Source organism: Thunnus albacares, chromosome 10, assembly GCF_914725855.1.
Source record: "Thunnus albacares chromosome 10, fThuAlb1.1, whole genome shotgun sequence".
In the NCBI taxonomy this organism is placed as follows: Eukaryota; Metazoa; Chordata; class Actinopteri; order Scombriformes; family Scombridae; genus Thunnus; species Thunnus albacares.
In genome coordinates this window covers 3741587-3763891 of record NC_058115.1, presented here as the reverse complement: position 1 = coordinate 3763891, position 22305 = coordinate 3741587, and the positions used below count along the sequence as shown (strand labels likewise).

Below are 22305 nucleotides of genomic sequence, written 5' to 3'. Positions count from 1 at the left end.
TCTTTTCTTTCTCTTTCTGCTCCTTGTCTCTGTACAACAATTGAGTTCTGTGACTCCTTTTAACTCCTTGTTTAGCTCACTAAGGCTAATCTGAGTCAGTTATGTTGAAATATAAGAATTACTGTACAAAGAGTTTTTGTTTTATTTATATTGTTCACACTGCTGTCTGTATATGATTATGAAATACAGACAGACTCGTCATTTTAATGCAATCGATAGCACTGCACTCAAAGGTACTTCCGCACTGGCTTCAGCCTCAAGCTGTGATAGTTGCCACTTGGGATGGAAACACATTTTCTTATGCAGATTTGATCAAAATTCAGTTAATTTGCACTACATTTGGACTTATGAATACTGTCCAAGAGAAACCGACAGTGTTAGTCACTAGTCAATTCCACAAATTTAAACAACAATCACATTTCTCTGTGATAGAAAGTTTTTCACAAACACACCTGAGCCTTAAGTGAGTTTCTTAAGGACATCTGAAATTTCATATAGCTTCAAAGGCATGGATGGGGATTGAACCCATGATCTTTGGTTTACAAGACCAACGCCTTTCCACTTGGCCACCATGCCTTCTATTTTTTAGCCATTCTTCCCCAGCCTTTACCTTTCTACTTTCTGATTGAATAAGGACTGTTCCTACAGTTGGTTAAAGGAGAGTAATTGAGTATGCATCATAGTAAGTGAAAGCAGGCTCTCTAAGGAATGGATGGAGACTGAACCCATGATTTTTGGTTCACAAGATCAACACCTTAGCATTTGGCCACCATGCCAACACAATATTCTTTCTGTGTTTTGTGTGTGTTTTCTTTGTGTCCTGTTGCTGTTGTGTATGAGTGTTCAGAGTGGTAGAAAGAAGATTATCAGTTCTGTCTCCCATAACTTTACTTCTACATTGAAATCAAAGTTAATGTTGAGTTTGTATCTAAATCTTCCACATTCCTGACACAAGCACAATGGTTGAGAGTTTAAGTCTGCATAAATGTTGTTATTGTTATTTATGGAGCCCAGCAAGTAGTATTGTTTATAATATGCCCCCACACACTCAAACACACACACACACACACACACACACATATTCAATCATTAATTATGACAGCACATGTCATTAATTAGGATTTGCTACATAAAATGGTATGAAGTGGTGCCCAACCGACTCCACAATGGCTTATTTGCTACTTCTTGACCAAGTTTTGAGAGAAGAGCATGTATGTAAAGATCAAGCAGATTTGTTTGCTTTCAGTGATAAGTGGCTCTAAAGCCGTCTTTGATTACCAAGGCAGATTCTTCAAAACCTGTGTGCCATTTTGGAGCCTCAAGACAAAATGATATAATCCCCCTCCACCTCATCTGCAAGTACTCATCACTATCGGTTTCCTGGCTACTGAGACCTTCTGGAGAGAGATTGGTGACAGGTCTGGCATATCTCTGTCCACTGTTCTCCAGGGAATCATCCACTTAACTCCACAGTACATTCAGTTTCCATATACCGCTGCTGAGCAGACCCAGATAAAAAGGGATTTTTATGCCATTGCTGGACTGCCCAATACTATTGGAGCAATCAGCTGTGCTCATGTACGTGTTGAGGCACCATCTCCAAATCCTTTCCCCTTCCTCAATAGAAAACAATTCCATTAAATCAACTTCCAAATAATATATGATGCACAGAATAACATTTTGAATGTGGTGGCCCGCTGGCCAGGGGTAGCGCACAACTCTTTCACACTGCACAACAGTTAGGTGGTTATGCGGTTTGAGGTGCTGCTGGAGATGGGTGGCTTATTGGTAAGTATTATAATATGTTAGAATTGTCGTAAGTCTGCATTATTACCATTCAACATAAATCCAACTTAATTAATTTAGGTGATCGCGGCTATCCGCTACTACCATGGCTTATGACATCACATACTAACCAAGCAGCAGGTGGCCTATAACCAGAAACTGAAGTGCACTCACCCAGTGGTGGAGCGCACTATTGGTATACTAAAAGGCTGGTGGCTATGCCTAGACACAGCAGGTGGCAAGCTTTTATACACACCTGAAAAAGTGTGCAAAATAACCATGGCCTGCTGTCTTCTGCACAATATGGTGTGCCCCCACCCCACCTGCCACCACCTGAAGACATGGAGGTAGGACCTGACCAGAGACATGTGACTTATTTCACTTTTTTAACATTTGATAAATGGTCTTTATTTCTTGTTTTTTAAAAGTTTCATTTTCTAATCTGTGAAAAAACGGAAGAGATATGCTGAAGAGTCTCTAATATCTTCTCTTGATTTTGTAGGACCGACTCCGAGATGATCTCTGCTCAGGTGGATCATCTTGATGGTCCAGGTGCACTCTGGGAGGTGGTTGGCGCACCAGTGCCAGATGCATCTGAATAATAAAATAAAGACTGTTAATACATATGTTTTTTGTTTTATTTATTCATATAGCAATGATTTAAAATGGGAATGTAGCTTAAAACAGAAATTGGCATGGTAGGCTATAGATGAGGTAAATTCAAGTGTGCTTAAAAAATACATTTAATGTGGAATCAAGTGAGGGAATCAACTTAACTAAATTCCCTTTGAGAATTAAAAATTTGGATTGATGCTTACCATTGTCTGCAGATGGTGCTAGTTGATCCTGGGGTTTGCTGTCGGGATGTTTCCTGGCTGTGGTAGGTCACTGTCCAGTGGAATATCAGACTGCACCCCCAACAGAGAAACCTCTCCAATGATGGCTCCGAAGCATTCATCCACGTCCGTTGTCTTGACAGTTTCCTGGCCCCCTCCCGTGGCTTTAATAGTATGCCTGGCAGCAGACAGTTGTTTTTTTATCATCTGTTTTCAGATCAAGCCTTTTTTTTAAATTCTCTAAGAGTTCTTTCTTCTGCACATATAGCATTCATTGCAATGGTGCATGCTTTGCGCTTTTCTGGACTGGTGACCCCACTGCTCACACTTGAAAATAAGTTTTTTTTCCTTAACGAAATTTAATTAAGTAGACTTTCTATCTTTGCAGATGAAAAGTTTTTTTTTCTTCTTGCTGCCCTTAGGTGGCATTTTCCTTTCCTTTTTCTTTCTTCTTTTGTCTGAGTTTAATGTTACCCATCAAATTGCTGTGGCTTGATGGTTTGGTGGTTTGCACACGGCACCTAGGTCTGCTGCCACATCCAATTTAAGATCAAACACAATTCATCAACATACGCAGGTGAGTAATAACAGACTTGGCTGTCAGTGCACATTTCATGAATCCCACATAGGTTTTTCTTATTTTCCTCTTATTGCTTTATACTATATATAAATATAATAGAAAAATAAGAAAACATTCATACATGAGGCCCAATGATGTCAATATTGTTGAAATCATTGTTTCTTGGATATACATACTATATTTTGTGCCTGAATTCAGTTTTAGGTTGGCGATCATTAAGACTTGGATCATTACTTGAGATATAGTTTAATACAAAGGCATACACAGAGTCACACAAACATCAGGAATTTCTTTTCTGAGAAGAGAAAAAAAGGAACATATGAGAAATATCCAAATACAAACATGAGAGTTTATGAAGCTCTAAAATACTGTGATGCTTCTCCCTTCAGGTGTATTAGCTGGGAGCTTTTTTCCAACATCATGTTGCCTAAACATTATCATGACTGACAGGACACACATGCGAGCATTGAAGCATGGATGTGTATTCACAGAGAAAACACATGCTGAGACTCCAAATGTCACAAACAAGAGGAAATATACATGTCAGCAGCAACACACACAGATATACACACTCAATTGTGTTTGCGATCACTATTATTAGTCTTGAGTCAGTCTACTGTGGCGTCCATTTGCTTACATTGTAATTCAAGTGACAATGGAAAATTACAAAGAATCTCAGAGCAGAAGCACAGAACATTGTGGTTTTGTGACAACTGATCACTCACCTAAATTACTAACCTAGGATAGCTGTTATATTGTCTTACTTTAGGCCTACATTTGAACACTTCATTTTTTGAACAAATGCGAATGTCTGACAAAACTAACAAAGAAACATTTGCACTCAGCAGCAAAAGAAATATGTTACATTATTCGTTACTTTACTTTTGTTACTCAGCTGTCAGCTCCATCAGCACCTTTAAAAAACTCAAAATCCTCCAAAGCCAAACGTTGCATCTTTTGTATTTAACACATGTCGAAAGAAAACAAGATATTTGTGGTTTAACAAGCAGGCAGGAAAAAGTTTGGAAGGATTTACTGACAACAACAGCTTGTTAGCATAGCCTCAGTGACTGCACACGGCACTCCAGAAGTCCTGCCCTCAGCTGCACAATTCACACACCCTCCAACTCTGAACTAAACCAGTGTCAGGTGATTCCTGAATGTAGGCGTACCCATGGATAATGTTAGCAAGCCAGCTAAGAACACACAACATGTTAATAAGACAACTTTGGAATTACCACAAGTCGCATTTCTCCTCCTCTGGAGCCGTCTGTCAGCTGAACGCAGAGACCACACTGATATCAACCCTCCATTAAGAAAGCAAGACAGCGATGACACCAACTCCTATGTGTAAAAGTAACAGAGTGTTACTGGGATTAGTAACTGTAATATAATTACTGAATTTCAAATTGTAATCCCTTACATTACCCATTACTGAAAAAAGTAATAATATTGCTGTAACAAGTAACAAAGTAATGAGTCATTGCCCAACACTGCTTACAAGTATTGTGTGTGTATGCAAAGTCTGATATATCTTATTCCTCTGAGCTGCAGACCTCCATTGTTGTCCAAAAGCTATTAAAAACACATAAGTGGGCATGCCCCATTGCCCTCCATCTGTCATTTCCTGTCATCTCTCCACTGTTGCTATAATAAAGGCATAATGCCATAAAATAAAAAAAAAAAAATAAATATACATAATGGCTGCACTGGGAGTGAGCTCCTCATTACATCTCAAACTTGGAAAAAGTGGAGCATTTTGCAAAATAACCTTCAATAATCTTCAGAAAGGAAGAAATAGCATTGAGTCGCAAGAACAGAAGAGAAAAAAAGACATATACACACACACACACACACACACACATATATATATATATATATATATATATATATATAGGACAGGAGCGCAGTTCTGTTTACATGAACATGATTGCTGTTAGTAGTCTTTGAAGCCATTTCTAAATAAATTACCAAGACTGTAATCTTCGTGGCAAATGCCATGTCACCCATAGGTGGCACTACAGTACAAATACACCTTAAAATTGGTTAGCAATGCTCTATCAGCACAGAATTGCATGAGTATGTAAAATCTGAGATTCTAAAATACTGTCTAAGTTGAGATGAATTGTGTTGCTGTAAAGCTTTCAGAGGTAAAGGTTACAAGCAGCCACAGCAGCTGGCAGTAATAGTTAAACAGTTAATTTTATCATTTACACCTGTGCTTTTCCTACTGTGACATGTAGAGATGTCTTCTGTGAAAAAGGCCTGTTCAACTGATCATACAGGTGGTGTGTGGCATGTCTTAGAATACATTTAATTGTCAAATTAAACACTGATGTTGTGTTATGTTTGCTGATAGTTTGGACAGATCTCAGTCTGAGACCAGGAGAAAGATGTCGTACCTTGTCATTTTGGATATGGCAAAATCCCTTGCAGTGCATATTTTCTCTTCATCATTCTGTCACTGAAGAACAAAACCGTTTTGACAAATAAAACAACACAGCTTGGTCACAGAATCCTTTTTGTTATGTTTTTTCCACACTAAAGCACTTGAATGTGTGACAAGTTGTGTTTACTGTCAGAATAGTAGGATGCTCTTCAGGTACTTAATCATGGGTAAACAATTCAGAGTAAGACAGCATTGCTTTCAACAGACCCGCTAAGATTGGATTGTCCAAAAAGAATTTGGATGACACTTGGTGTTTGTCAGTGGAGGTTCACAATTCTAAACCACAGATTCTGTTGCTGATGCATTATTCTGTCATATTGCATGCAACACCTCCATCACAGTGTATATTCTACATATGCATTAACAGCACATTAAGAAATTACCACCACCAGTGTTGTTTTGCTCTGTTGAAGTCTGAAAATAATGAAGAAAATGAAATGAAAAATGATTCGATGGGACTTTGTTTGGCAGTATTTTACATTAAGGTTTTTCATTAGAAAATGGGTTGATAATTGCAGAACATTTAGGCATCGCACATAACATAATAACCTCTGGCCAAGCTAACAATAATCGTTTATTAAAACACAAACAAATTGTGACTTATTAAACTGTCAAGCAGGTGACATTTAAGTTGAGAGTAGAAGTGAATTCTTGAACTTTGGAAAAAATCAGTTGAATGAAAAATCATTTAAAGATGTTTTCTGGTGTCAGATGTGAATGTCCTCTTTTTTGACCTCTTCCCAGTGGATGCTGTTTTGTTCTGGTGTTCACAGAGAGCTGATATTGTCTGTTTCTGTGTTTCTTTAAGACTCCTTGGAGTCATTGTCATGTAACTGATGTAGTGTTCCCCACAACTGTAACATATGATGTCATACACCACTCCAACTTTACTTTTCAGGTGTGGGAAGGGGTCGAAAGCCAATATCAGAGGCCATCTTTGAGCAGACACAGGGATTACCTTCTCTCCTTATGTGACCACTTGTTATCATGTGACCAAAGTTCAATGCTTCGGTCACATAATGTCAAAAAGCCACCTCTTGGAATTGATTTAAGCCTCCTGGAATAACTAAAAATGCTCTTGCTTGATCTTGGCTCTAACAAGTATTTTTGCACATTTAAGGAAAAGTGGTGTGAAGATCAGGAGTTCAGAACTTGGCTTCACAAAGTGAAAAATTTGAGGGCAGACATGTACTTGTATGTCATTCTGCTAGCCAGAAGCACAAGGGTTTGGATAAGCAACTAAGACAAACACCCCAGATCACCTCACAAAGTCTCTCTCACTGTCACTCGCCCTGATCTCACACTCCTTAGTGGTTTAATTACATCACATATTTTGACATATTTAAAATTTGCTGCACTTGTGCATATGTAGTTATACGGTTGGTGTTGTTTGTGAGGCAGTATTGTTGGCACTATTTGCTTTTTGGTCGTTGTTGTCCATAACTCTGTCAAACCAGAGTACACACATCAATCACACATTGTAAAAATCTATGGAATTTACCCTTTGCAAAGATGTGCACTGCTCTGAGATATGTTAAGAGCTGAATCCAAATGTCTGGACTTCACCGCACATGCAGAGTTTTGGACTTTGTGGGCACGTTCCCAGGAAGTCTGTGATTGCCAAAGTCTGTCCAAATCCACAATTTATCAAGTCCACCAGGGGCCTAAAACGGAATTTCTGCAGACTTCCAGAGACTCCGCTTGGATCTCCGCTTAATCACCATCATAATGGTATCTACCATATTCACTTTTGATGACATTAGCTTTTTTCAGTTTTGTTGCATAAGTTTATTGATGTAGTTGAAGTTTGATAATGCACACAGAATATTCATAGGCCTATAGGCTTAATAATGTGGATTTGTTTGTTTATGTAAATTATAATCTACTAAATTAGCAGTTCACGAAAAGGGAAAATATCACCAAGCATTCTGACCAGATTCGTTGTAGCTGCTGTTTAAATCAGCAGACCCGCACATATCGATACCATTAAGAACTGTTCAGAAAAACTTGACTTACAGGGTCTGGAATTTCAATTCATCTCCATGAGAACACTTGAGGTCTGGGCTCAGCCAAGGATTCAGCCAAGGATAAGCATCAGTAAATCTACTTCTAAATCATAGAAAAAAGTCTCCTTTCACAGATCTTTGTCCATATTCAACAGATGTATGACTTTTTCACCAGTAAAAGTAACCCAGTAGATCTTTTAACAGCTACATCCATACCTGTGTGTAAACTTGAAGAGTCAAGAAGCAAGGAGCAGATTCACTATAATGAATTTTTTCCCATAAAAAGTCACCTGAAGCATGTATTGTACTACTCACATGCAAAATGATCACATTTCTGAATCACTTAACTTTCTGAAAAAAACAATATATAGCATGCCTGGGTGACACATATAGCAACTATGTCATGAGTCTATAAATTAAAAAAATTATAAACAAGCAAAACAAAAAATCCCTAGCATTCAAAGCATTAATCATGTCGAGCCTTTTGAATTGACACAATCAATGTACTCTTGACTTGACTTTATTGTATAAAGAACTGAATAAAAGCATACAGCGGTTTGTATAAAAAACAATGAAAAAGGAAATATTTAAGTTATATACTGTATATCTCCAAGTGCTCCAAATGCTCTACAGTTGTAGAATTGCTGTCCAATCACAATACTTTGCCAGTGCTGTCAGTGATGACATCACAGACTCATCCTCCTTTCTAGTTCCTTCTTATATACCATTTTTTTCATATTATTTTCCCTTCTTTTTTATATTCTTTCTTCATACTTTCTTTCCTTTTCATCAAATTTTCTTCCTTCACTCGTTGCCTCCTTCCTTTTTTATCATTCCACTATGAATTAAGATGAGTAGTCCACATCAGCAGCCTCTCTTCACACTGTGTTGTTAACTACAATAAGGAGGCTCATAAACCATAGGTATATAATGACAGTACATTTTCTAGTCAATTTTCTTTTCTTTGTTCTCTCTCTCTGCCTCCTACATCTCTTTCTCAACAACAAAGAAAAAAGCACCTCAGCGTCATCAGACGAGCTGTGTTTTTCTCGCCGCAATTTAATCTCTGTCTTTAAATTCTATTCGCTGACTTTATTGCTTGCATTACAATATTGCAAAAGCAGTAAACAAAATGCAAAGTGCATGCATTAGTTTGTTTATTTAGGTTTGTCGGAACAGAGGAATGATGGGGAGGAGGCTGTGGGGGAAGAAGATTAAGCTGTGCACATAAAGTCACTTTACTAGAGAGAATGACTTGCGAGAGAGAAAAAAACGATATGAAAGTGATACATGGGTTCATTGCTTCACATGTATCGGTCTTACCCAACACTGCAACAACTGTGGAAATCTGTGTTTGACACTCGAAATGAAAGAACATGTGGCATACTTGACACAGTATTTGTGTTATACACATTGTTAGATAGGTTACCTGAACAGATTTATCAATTACTCATTACAGATAAGCCACTGAAAAATGAATTACATTGCTTTACTAAGTACACAACAGCAAAAGTATAGCCATTTTTGTTTCTCAGTCCAGTTCTGTGACAGATGCGTTTAAACAACTCCAAATCTTCTTAACCCACAAGTCACATCCTCTATACTTAACGAGTAGGAATACAAAATAAGGCCTTTCAGTTTAACAAGCAGCCCTGCAATATAGAGATATCTTCTGACCATCAGTAACTAGCTCAACATTTATCCATGGTGACTGCATGTAACAGCACTCTAGCAGCAACTATTTTCAGTGGAAAGTAGCTAAAGCCTGCAGGAAAAGTCATTAGATGTCGCTAGATGATGCCACATGCTAATTTGCATATCTGTGACATCATGATGTAATAACATACATACAATATTTTTAAAAATCTAAAGAAAATCAAGTTAAATTAAACTAAACTGACTGTAACTAACTATATCATTAGCCATTTCTTCAAGCAGCTCCTCAATGTGCATCTCGACCTAAAAAACTGTTTGATGCAAGCTGTTGTATCAACTATCAACTGAAGTATCATGAATGGAGAGATGATCATGCACTGGAATAAATTCACTATTGTTTACTCTGTCTGTTTTGACAAAACAAAATCAAACTTAGTAAAGTTAAATGATTTAGAATAAAAACAATGAGGATCAATGATTGGTCATTAGGTATACACATTCACAGATCATTCATGACTCTGTCTGGCTGATGATTGCTCCACTGAAGGTGCTGCTTCTCTGTCCCACCCACTGACAGTCAGTCCAGAGAGCCACATTAGCTCTCATTCATGGAGAAATACTGGTCTCCCTACAAGGAAAGGAGTTAAGATCCTTCCAAAAAGTCACTAGATATGTCAATAGCTGCTTTTTTGAGAAAAAAAGTCACTAAAGGGGTCTGAAAAGTCACTAAACCTAGCGACTAAGTTGGCAACACTGCACTCTAGTCCTCACAGCCGTGGGGCTCACACACCCTCCAACTCTGAACCCAACCAGGTAATTTTCTACTTTTGGCTTATAGAAACAACTGTGGAATCACTGTGAGCTGCAATTCTCCTTTTTCGGAGAGGCTAACCGCTCACCTCCAGCTCCTGCACCAAGCTAACCAGGCAGATCTCTCAGCTGAACGCAGAGACCACATTGATGTCACACTGAGTAACAGAGTTACTGAATTTACACTACTGAAAAAGTAAAGTAGCCTAATCACATTACTGAGTGTGTTATTCAGTAATGTGTCGATAGTTCTTGGGAAGCTTTCGCAGTCCCATGTCTCCTATATTTTGAGGAAGCAGCAGGATTTTCATACATGCTTACGAATATTAATCAGAATGAGTGCGTTTGTGCTCTTAACTTTTGTGACACTGAAACAGCAGGAATTTCATGCTAACGTTACTTGTGTGTTGTGTGCTTCTGTGCTTTTAACTTGATTTGCTTAGTTCAGACATTTTTTTTTCTATGCAGAGGATTCTAAAGTAGAGGAAAAAAGTTAAAATAACTAATTTGTGGCGATTTTGATGCCTGTGAGTCAAGTTTGTGCTAGGCTATGTGTGGGAAAATGACAACTATCATGACTCTTGTGTGTATTTTGCACAGACAGCTAGTTGAAACTGGGACATATTGATATATTTATGATATTCCTAAGGACACTTGGATGCTCCATTTAAAACCAGGACTGTAAATCAGGACATGTGGTCACCCCAATTTAAATGATCTTGTTTTCATTGTCCTGAGGCTTGAAGTTTGTCTTCTTTCACTGTAAACTGGAGTAAAACTGAGATTAAGACAAAAGACAGTGCTCCTCTTACCGTGTGGTAAAAATAGGAAACTACAGATTCATTACAGGCTGTGGATTTATTCGTAGAGGTCTATGATTGGGTTTCACACAAGAAATTCAATTCAAACTTTTAAAGCTGACTATATACAAAATGGGCACAAAATTAGTCTTGCAAAATAAATGCATGAATGGATGACAGCTGTGACATCAAGTGAAAGTAAAAAATGTTTTGCCAGCCAAGCCACAATTACATAAATGCCAGACTGATGGATATATACAATTCATTTCCATATAAATGTTTTTTCTCCTGCTGAGAAATCAGGGGTCACACGCAACATGTAAACCAAACTGCAAGTTCAATCATTCCATACACTGCAATTTCAAATTCTTAAATCATACAGACAACAAAAAGATAAAGTCTAAAAAAAAAAGCAGGGCTGGCCTGTGTGCATAAACATGCATATATATTCAGTATATAAAGCAATGGGCTCTTTTTTTCTTTTGTCTCTTCTTTCATCTCACACACACACACACACACACACTTGGCAACTGACTTAAAAGTCAAGAGCATCTTAAACTGAGGTTCAAAGGACAACTCTCGCTTAAAAAGGACGGTTCTCTCACAGTCATATCTTCTGTATATCATCAAAAAAGGCTGCATCTTTAAAATGTGAAATGGTTATAACAGAGTCACCACATCAGTGTGTGGGGTAGTGTTTGTGTATTAATAAATTCACATACATTCTGGAAAAGTAGAACGCTATTGAAGAAGTTATTATTTATTCATGTATGCATATACTACATTCTTGAAAAACAGACCCTGAAGATGGAACGTTGCTTTATTCTGTGTCTTCAGCTCTTTCACCCAAAAGTTTCAACATTTAAAAACTGGGTTTTCCCACCAGGCTGCATGCATCATGCCTTACAATGATTGGAAAAAGTTCAGTTTAAAAGAGGGTGTGTAAATAACTAAGTCATGTTTTTTAAAAGACCTCTAAACGTCTCTCTGGATTGTCATGAAAAACGGGATTATTACAGAAAATTGTCAATTGATGCAGTCATGTAAACAAATTAAAGGTACACTATGGAGTTCTGCCGGAGGCAAACAATGTTTTGTCTACATTCAGTCACCAAAACGCATTGTATCCTTGAGGCCTAGAAAATGTGTTGAATGCATTTCCTTCTACATAATGCATTTATAAAAGAGTATTTTAAAAATGATTTAAAACCTGCATTGTTTACATCAGTGTCATCTTCTCCTTTGCCGTTGGTGTGTTTTTACGTTTCTTGTCACCAACTGTGTCACTGGAATAGCGTAAAATAATCTCTGGGAGTGTGTATCACTGTATGTAAGCTGCCACTCAGTCACCATCCAGGATCATCTGTATTGTTTTCCCATTTAGTCTGTTCTCTCAGTTGTATGACACACTCACTTTCATTAACACAAGTGTTTAAAGTAAGTAAGGTATACAACTAATGTGACTGGCTGGGAGGATACAGGATATATCACCACAAACTCTTTCCTCTCTGGTTTACAATTGTGGGCTGCACTGCCTGTAGACTGTAGATGAGGTTGCAGCAGAATACTTGAATCCTGCTGACAGGATTTTACTATAAACCCCCTTTGACCGCAGTGTGGTCAGTGATGGCAGAGTGGCGCTGTTGACTCTGCAGGAAGTGGATCCGTGGAACCAGATGTATGTATGATGTATGTATGATTACTCTTGATGAGAGACTTTTCATTTCGGCTGATATTTAACTCAAACAGTTGTGTTTTATATTTATCTTGTGGTGCCCCTGTAACATTTTGCACCCTAATTGAGCTTATTTCTTTGCCATGTGCATAGAAGGCAGAAGGCCTGCTCAGGCTCACTGGCCAGGCAGCCTGATCAGAGCACCGACTCAGTGTTCAGGGGAGAATGTTAGTTCTTTTGCAGGAGGCTTCCCTCTTGTCTTCCCCTCCCTCTTACGTTTTAACGCCATCATTTGCGCAAAATATGGATGAGTAAAGTTTGGCACAGCTGTAATTTAGACTCTATTAAAATTATAAATTAAATTAGAAACAACATTTAATCTGTTTGACATTTAATTGAAAGAAAAGGTACCCAACACCCCCACCTACATGCACCCACATACCTCTCAGACACATCATTTGTTTGCAAGAATTAGACTTCTACTGTAGTCCTGCAATCTTTTCAGTGACTGAATTATTGAATGTGTTCATTGCTATATAAACATTTTTTCTGTGAAGCACCTTCTTGACTTTACTTTCATATACTACAGTATACAGTATAGTCACTATCAAGATAATCTTGATAATAAATGATATATACTGTAACCAAACACACAGCAAACACATTAAGGCTACATCCATCCTCATATGATTTTGTTTTAAAATGCATAACTTTTGCTACATTTACGCCTTGCTACTGTTTGATATCACAAACAGTAGCAAGCGTGTCTGGAGATTTAAATAAGTTATGCGGTTGTGCCTCCCACGTAAATGTGCACAGCATCTCTTCCTCAATGCGGAGACATAGCTGCGGGGGATTGCTGTATATAACTTTATACTTTTTATATACATTTGCTCGAAGCTGGCACTACAGCAAATCAATAGGATCGGGCATTGGATTTTCATGAGGGGACATGCAATGCATTGTATATTTGTTTATCCTGTTATCAAACAAGTGGAACACAGCTCAACAGGTTTGGATACTCAAAGTACACTCAAATGCTAATGATGTGTTTGAGAATCTAAGAAAGGAATGTGAGAAATAAGTCAAATTAAGTCAGATTGTTTTTTTTTATCTTACTTTCCTGTTTGTAATGTTTTGTATGACCAAATCACAAAAAGTAAGTGAAAGAGGGCATTTTATTCAGCCAAGTAACATAACAGAAGGGGACCAGCGACAAAGGGAATCCTAGATACGTCATAGTTTCATCACCCAACTTTTACACCCACAGGAAACCCCCACAGAGGTGTGTCATGTCTTATTCTTACTCAAACTACCATAACCTGTAAGAGGTTTGATCTTTTGTCTCCCTTGGAGAAAATCATCAGATAGCTCTGGTTGAGCCCCTAGTTGAGTTAGGGTCTATTTGTAAATTCGGCAAAAGTAGCCTAGGCTACTTTATGTCTACAGTAGATTGATGTTAACAGCAGATAAAGTCACTGTCACAGACACAGTTACTTCTTCACTGTATATCAGCCTGGAACCAGTGGAAGCTCTGTCCCTCTCCCTCAAACTAAACAAACTAAATAGAACTACTGTATGTTTACTGTATACTGTAATGTTTTTATGGTTACAGCATTCCATCAAATGGAAATGTTATCGATGTCTTGAGCATCATTTTAGAAACACTCCAAAAATTCAGCCTGAAACTGCAGTAGTTTCACCCCACCCCTGGATTCCAAATGACCCTGTTCAGTGGGTTTGTGTTTGCATATTTTTGGACCGGTCAAATGATATACACACAGTCACCTCTCTACTTCATATTCAAATACCCAGTTAACCCTCCTATTGTATTGGCACACAGCAAATGATCCCAAGCACACACACACACACACTTGTTGTGTGATTGAAATGAAGAAAGTTGTTGGTGGTTCTTTTTTTGTTCAGACCTACAATTGACACAGAAATAATTAATAACATATACAATTTGGGAATGATACACTCAAGTTTAATCTGTAATCTGTCTCCACCTCGTCACATGTGTCACATTCACCCATTCACACACATTCATACGCTAAATGGGTACAGGGGCTACCATGCAAGGTCCCAACCTGCCCATCAGAGGGAACTAACCATTCACACACATTCATACACTGATAGCACAGCCATCAGGAGAAATTTGGGGTTCAGTATCTTGCCCAAGGACACATCAACATGCGGAGTGGGGGAGCCAGGAATTGAACTGTCGATCTTCCAATTAGTGGGCGACCTACTACCTTCTACCTCCTGAGCCACTTATCATTATTATTATTGTAGTTGTTATTATTATTATTAATAACAATAATAATAATATAATAAGCTGAGCAATAGTTCTTATGTCAAGTTTTTATCTTTGTTTTAATATTTGCCTTTTTTAAACTCAATTGCAATTAAAATGTCAGTACTTAAAGGGTACACTGCCACTTTACTTACCTGTTGTTTTTGAACTACATTGGTACTGTGGACTTAACACATATTTACTTCAGCATTGTGCTAATCAATATTATGTTACACAAATAAAGAGATTCAGTATTGGATAATTAAACACATGGTATGCAACATATGAACAATGCTGTTAATGCAGTCTACATCACAAGGGGGTTTGTGTCAAAAGTAAAGAGGTTAAGTAGATGGTTTCCAGTGGCTCAATACAATAAATATACACAATAAAAATCATTGCACTCCATTAACATTCGTTTCCCACGCTGGTCATGACAAAAGTTAATACAGCAAGCGTTCACCATTCCACCATGTTTTCAAGTTGGATAAGATAAACACCACCTCATCTACCTCCTCTACTAACTAACTAACTACTCGGTCTTTACCATAGTGTACATGTCCTAATATCCTACAATGTCTTGCTATGCTTTCTTGCGCTGACATCACAATCCTATTCTCTCTCCATTGGTCACGTGTGCCACCTGGTGGTTGTTGGTGAACACTGCAGCTACTCCTGGATAAATAATTTTACCCCTATTCACTGTTGCCAGCATTGTGGTTATCACGTCAATTGAAACGAGTAACCTGTAATTTTCAAGTCTGTTGCACCTTGAGTGTGGTCAGAAGCGTGCGCTGCTGCACTTGTAACCACACGCAACAGTGATGTCACAGTATACTGACCACACCCTGGAATGCACTTTTACATCACTACAAAAAGATGAAAAGTAAAACTACCGGAGGTCAGCAAAAACAAGACATTCAGCTGCTGTTAAGTTGCTCTTTGAGAAAACATGACCTCAGGCATTTGTCTTTGTACGTGTATGGTAAAAAAATTAAAAAGCCAAAAATTGTAGTCCATAGACTCTAATTAGACTGCTGACTTGAGACGTCATACCCCGAAAAGTTTTATATGAATACATGTATTCTCCTAATCTGTATTATACCCCTGAGAGACTTCAGGAACAAACATAAAATCTTCAAAGTTCCACTATGTTTATAAGATGGTTGCTGACTGACTTGGACCTTGAAACCATACAAGCTTATAAAAACACAGTGTCTTATGCAAGAGTTATGAAGTAAGGAGACATCACATTTATATTGTTACACATTGAACATTGGTGAAAATGTCCTATAGAAGGACTGAAAGAATAAACAGGTTGCCAGTCAAGAGTCCCACTTTGGTTTGTTTGTAGCCACTTCAAACAATGCAGCATCACAAGAATTCCCCCAGGACAAAAGAACATTTCTGACGGTCCTTCTTGGCGGATCCTTGAAAGCTGTCGTGATGGAGGAAAACACTGGAAGTCGTTTTCAGATGACAAGCTGCCATAAAACACTTGCCTCAGGCTCTCAAGTCATACAGCCTCACCAGCCTCGCTGTCCTGTTTCAAGAAGTTTCTTTTTTTCCATTTGCTTGTGTCTTGACCTCAACACATAGAAGGTATTAGAGAATCATTACATGGGAGTCAGGCTACTTTGGGTTAGACCGGGGTTGAAAAATTAAATACTGTAATGCAACTGAAAGCATCTCTCTATATAAAGTGAGGAATCTCTATCATCTGTATGCACGTATGTATGTGTGTATGTATGTGGGTTTGTCCTTCGCATATCTCAAGAACTGTTCATCCGATCTACTTCCTTGGCCCATTTCAAACAGGTTTTGAACGGGCATTGCACTAGTTTTAAGAATTATTAGGTTTTCTCTGACCATTTCATGAGAATTGAGTAATGCACAGGATATGATATTTGAACATCTGAGTTTTTCAAGAACTTTTGGGGGTGTAACATCTAAAAATGTGATAGGCTACATAACAATTTTGCTAGAATTCAGCTAGAAATTTTCAACTGCAGTCAACAGCCTAAACACACACTTAACTCAAGAACATATTCATGTTTCCAGTGCATTTGTGAATGCAGCCTCTGAATTAAATGTTTCTTAGTTGTCTTTGTAATTTACAGTTAAAAGATAATTCTAGTTTTTTACAACTTGGATTTTATTTTAGCAGTTTTGGCCATTGTTTTGATTATGATATTTAACAAAGTAATTACTGTTATCTGGGAACACGGTGACAGCACTAAAAAGAAACCAGACAGGGAAAGAAACATGAGTGGTCAGACGATCAGACAGGTTGTAAACAAGCCAGCAGTTTAACCAAATTGTCTAAGTGAGCGCACCTGAAATGTTGTTGATAATCCCTCATTGCCAGCTATTATTACAATGTTATCTTAGTTGTGGGTTTGACAATGTTGTTTTCTGGCTCTATGTGCAAAATGTTACAATATACGCATTGTAATGTAACCAAGTGATATTGAAAACCATATTTGTGGTCTTTTACTACTGACAACATTCAGCTGTTGCCCTTTGACTATCTGATATTTCTCCAGTCAAACATCCTGAACAGAGTTGGTGGAAGCTGCTGGGTGACAGACCCACACATTAAATCTGAGGCAAGGCAAGGCAAGTTTATTTACATAGCCCATTTCAGCAACAAGGCAATTCTACATGCTTTACAAGAAATATTAAAAGCATTGAGAATAAGTGCAAAAGAAACACACAATAAAAGAACACTTAAGTACAAACAGTCATTAAAAAGCTGAGAGTAGAAAACAAGAAGCTAAAAGTCAGCAGCAAACAGAAAAGTCTTGTTCCAGATATGCGGTGCATAAAAACTGAATGCTACTTCTCCATGTTTAGTTTTGACTCTGGGAACAGAAAGTAGACCTGAATCAGCTGCAGCTGTCTGATTGATTTTTTTAGGGAAACCTGTAAAGACATAGTTACAGTAGTCGAGTCTACTGAAGATAAATGCATGGACAAGTTTTTCCAAATCCTTGTCCATGCATTTTTTTTTTTTCCAAAGGACATAAGTCCTTTAATTCTTGATATATTCTTCAGGTGATAGGCTCTTTGTAATTGTCTTAATGTGGCTGTTGAAATTCAGGTCTGAGACCATGACTACACCAAGATTTCTGGCTTGGTTTGTGTATTTGTGGTTTGTGGTGACTTAATCATTCTTCCTCAGCTCCAAATACAATTACTTAAGTTTTGTCTTTGTTTAATTGAAGAAAATTCTGGCACATCCAACCATTGATATGTTCAATGCACTTACTCAGCACTTGTATTGGACCATAGTCCCCTAGTGATATTGTTATGTAAATTTGTGTGTTGTCTGCGTACTTATGGTAACATATTTTGTTGTTTTCCATAATCTGACCTAGTGGGAGCATGTAGATGTTGAACAGAATGGGCCCCAGAATAGAGCCTTGGGGAATTCCACAGGTCATCTTTGTCCGCTCAGATGTATAATTACCTATAGACACAAAGTAGTCCCTGTCCTTTAAGTAGGATTCAAACCAATTCAGTACTGTGCCAGAAAGTCCTACCCAGTTTTTCAGAAGGTCGAGTGATATGTTGTGGTTGACTGTGTCGATTGCAGCACTGAGAATCAATAATACTAAGACTGCAATTCTGCCACTGTCTATGTTTAAGCGGATGTCATTCAAGACCTTAACAAGAGAAGTCTCACTGCTGTGGTGTGGTTGAAACCTGAATGGAAGACATCAAAACAGTTGTTTAGTGCCAAGAAGTTGTTTGTTTTCAATTATTTTACTTAAAAGCAGGAGGTTTGATATGGGCCTTTAATTGTTCATTAGTGAGATGACTAGATTGTTCTTTTTTTAAAAGTTGCTTGATGACGGCAGTTTTCAGGGCCTGTGAGACCTGAGAGAAGAGACATTTTGATAATTTGTAGAAGATCTGAGGCCATGCAATTTTGGAACATTTTTGAATGTTGTATAATGTCCTCCAGATTTTTATGATTGATTAGTTAAAACTGTGTCATACTAGAATTGATTTTAAGGGGACACAGGGACAATGCATACCCTGTACCTGATATTTTCTGGATTTTGTCAGTGAAGAAGGAGGCAAATTCATTGCAGGCCCTGGTAGATAGAAGTTCAGAGGCTACTTACACAGGAGAGTTTGTTAGCCTGTCAACAGTAGCAAATAACTAGTAGCTGCGACCAGTAAGTAACTCTAATAGTGTATTAAGTTCACTGAATTTGTTGCCCACTCATGCATGACAGAGACATGTAAGTAAATCTTGAATTGCACTTTCTCTCTCCTACTCCCTCAGTGTAAATACGTGGTATATGTGGTCTCTCTCTCTCTCTCTCTCTCTCTCTTACTCTGATCGGTGTTAATGTCTGATGTATATGGTTTTTCTCTCTCTCACACACACACACATTTCAGACAGTTTTGCTCTGTTTTGTTTTGATATGCTTTTACCATTTAGCTTTATTGACATTGTAAATGACACTGTACATATTGCCAAGGCATGTTTAAATGTTGAAAAGATAACATTAATTACAGAGCATTAACTTCACTAAAAATTAAAAAAGCTATATATAATCATACAAACTGATTAAGAATGTCAGTATGAACCAAAACAAAAACTCTGCTGTTTCATGACAAAAACTCAAGACAATACAAAAGAATGAATGATGGGATGTGTCGAAGCAACCTGATCTCAAAAATACGTGAAATGACCATGACCTCTTAACACCGCATTCCATGGTGGTGGCAAGTAATGGGTTAAAATTATGTGCTGGTACCATAGAAAGAATGGCAATGTAAAGTCAATTAGGATCCTTTGTTGTGGTAGACACACAAATTCCCTGGTTCAACAACGTTACGCAATGGGCGGTGGTTAATGTTGTTTTCTAGTTTAGAAAAACATTCAATTGTGTATGATATAACTGTCGTTTTAATGTAATGAGGTAGTTAGATTATAGTTATAGGAAGATAAATTGTTCCCCTTACGTTATTAAAATGGCAAACGAATTCCTCTTTTGTAATTTCCCCCTCAATAACAATAACATGATGATGATGACTTCCGCATTGGAATGACGAATTTGTTAAATATATTATTACAATGCTCACCCATGGTTAATGTGAGTTTTTGCTTTACTGTGAATTTGCATATAATTCTGTTGAATATGATTTGAAATAAGTATAAAATAAATATTTGCGGTTGCATGTACATCGTTGCAAGGCTGATATATATCTTTCAAATGTATTGTCTTTCATAGTAAGAGTAATAACATTATTATTAATAATGGCTAGTAATGAAGCAGAAGAAGCTCCAGTCATTACCACGGCAACGCTACATCATGCACACTTCTTACTCATCATCACTGCTTTTTCATTCATTTCTCTCACTGCCACCGACTACAGTAAGTATCTCAACCCAAGGGGTGTTCATTTGTTCAAAACATAGAATAACATTGCTGTTATTTCTTCCGTTGGACCCCAGTCTCTATAGCGTTTCATCCCTGGAGATTAGATTGAGTGTGTTTATGTGTTGCATTAACATTCAAAGTGCAAGGCAAATGTCAGACGTGTAATTGTTACGGAGATTACCACCATCAGGGATGTACTTGAGTAAAACGTGGCCCTGGAATTTTTCCAGAGGATTGGACTGACCACTCACTTCGCTGGTCAGACCTAAAACAAAAAATGTGTAATCAAATAGAGTGTCCCGCAGACACTATGGTGCCATACTTCTTTAAGTTATTGTCTTTCTAGAAGACACTGAACTCATCATGATATAAGATGATAACGATGATTGTTAGTTATTTGTGACATTGAGAAAAGATAACAATGGATGAGTTTAAATCTCACACACATTTTGACATATGTAAAAAAGAAACAACAAAAAACCTGCATAAACTATCATAATAAACAAAGCAAAACTTTCTTACACTTCTCATGTTGCCCCTGACAAGGTCAACAAATGCTTCAACTTCCTCATCCTTGGCCAGGAACAAGCCCTCATATATGGGCGACTCCTCAGTCCTGTCCATAAGTTAACATTAAAGTCAATAATAAAAATCACAAAGTATAACATTTATTATTATTTGTGAAAACGCCTGTTATGACTACTCAAAAACAACCGAAAGGACTAGTATTTGAATTAGCTGTGTTTTTTTTAGACAATCCTAAAATAAATGTCTGTATATTACCTATATTTACCCTTTTTATTTGCAAAAATGGTAGTGCTTTCTATGTCCATCTGAGCAGACAGCCAACATGTTGGACCTGGCACATATCCTCTTCTTTGTATTGACGGAAGGAAAATTCAAAGAAGCTGCACTGAAATGTATCAGCACAGATACTGCCTGTCTGTATATTAAAAAAGATTTGATTAGACTTTTTTTTCAAAGCAATGCCCACTATTAAATATTAGGTATACATTAATATGATTTTCTTTATTGCATGGTTCAGTGTGATTCAGGCAGATTTACCCTTCCAGCTTGAACAGATCTGTGCTCCAACATTTTCAGTAAGGCCTGTCTGGACATGGCTGGTGCTGTCACCTTCATCTGTTCAAATGACGTGAATACATCAAATTTGTATAGCGTCTGGCAGCTGGTGCTAGCTGGCCAGTACCGATACATGAGCAGGTCTTTCCACTCGGGAGTCCATTCTGTCCATTTTGTATAGAGATGTTATATGGCACCATAGTGTCTGCGGGACACTCTATTTGATTACACATTTTTTGTTTTAGGTCTGACCAGTCTGACCGGCGAAGTGAGTGGTCAGTCCAATCCTCTGGAAAAATTCCAGGGCCACATTTTACTCAAGTACATCCCTGTGGTGGTAATCTCCATAACAATTACACGTCTGACATTTGCCTTGCACTTTGAATGTCACTTTAACATGCATTAAATTGATTTAGGTAGCTGGTAGTGCCACCATCCAACTGTGCCAGGGAGTTGTCATGTAGCCTGCTAGCTAACTATAACACGAATCTGCTACATTGACGCGCCAGCTAACTTAGCATTAGCACACTGCATTAGGCAAGTGGTTGGCGGTTAGCTGTGTAAAACGTTAATGCAACACATTAACACACTCAATCTAATCTCCAGGGATGAAACGCTATAGAGACTGGGGTCCAACGGAAGAAATAATATTATATAGCAATATTATCTCTTGAACAAATGAACACCCCTTGGGTTGAGATACTTACTGTAGTCGGTGGCAGTGAGAGAAATGAATGAAAACGGAGTGATGATGAGTAAGAAGCATGCGTGACGTAGCGTTGCCGTGGTAATGACTGAAGCTTCTTCTGCTTCATGACTAGCCATTATTAATAATAATGTTATTACTCTTACTATGAAAGAAAATACATTTGGAAAATATATATCAGCCTTGCAACGATGTACATGCAACCGCAAATATTTATTTTA

At 37.8% G+C, this 22305-nt stretch overlaps 1 long non-coding RNA gene and 1 other non-coding gene across 2 annotated transcripts; both read right to left on the bottom strand.

Annotated features, from left to right (window-relative positions):
- Positions 1–504: 504 nt before the first annotated feature.
- On the bottom strand, positions 505–576 carry trnat-ugu. The gene has a single exon. It is a non-coding gene; the product is annotated as a tRNA-Thr (tRNA).
- Positions 577–2176: 1600 nt separating this feature from the next.
- On the bottom strand, positions 2177–21003 carry LOC122989951. The gene is made up of 4 exons (XR_006405218.1): positions 20818–21003; positions 5604–5665; positions 2604–4545; positions 2177–2379 (listed from the first exon to the last, which is right to left on the bottom strand). It is a non-coding gene; the product is annotated as an uncharacterized LOC122989951 (long non-coding RNA).
- Between the last annotated feature and the right edge of the window lie 1302 nt (positions 21004–22305).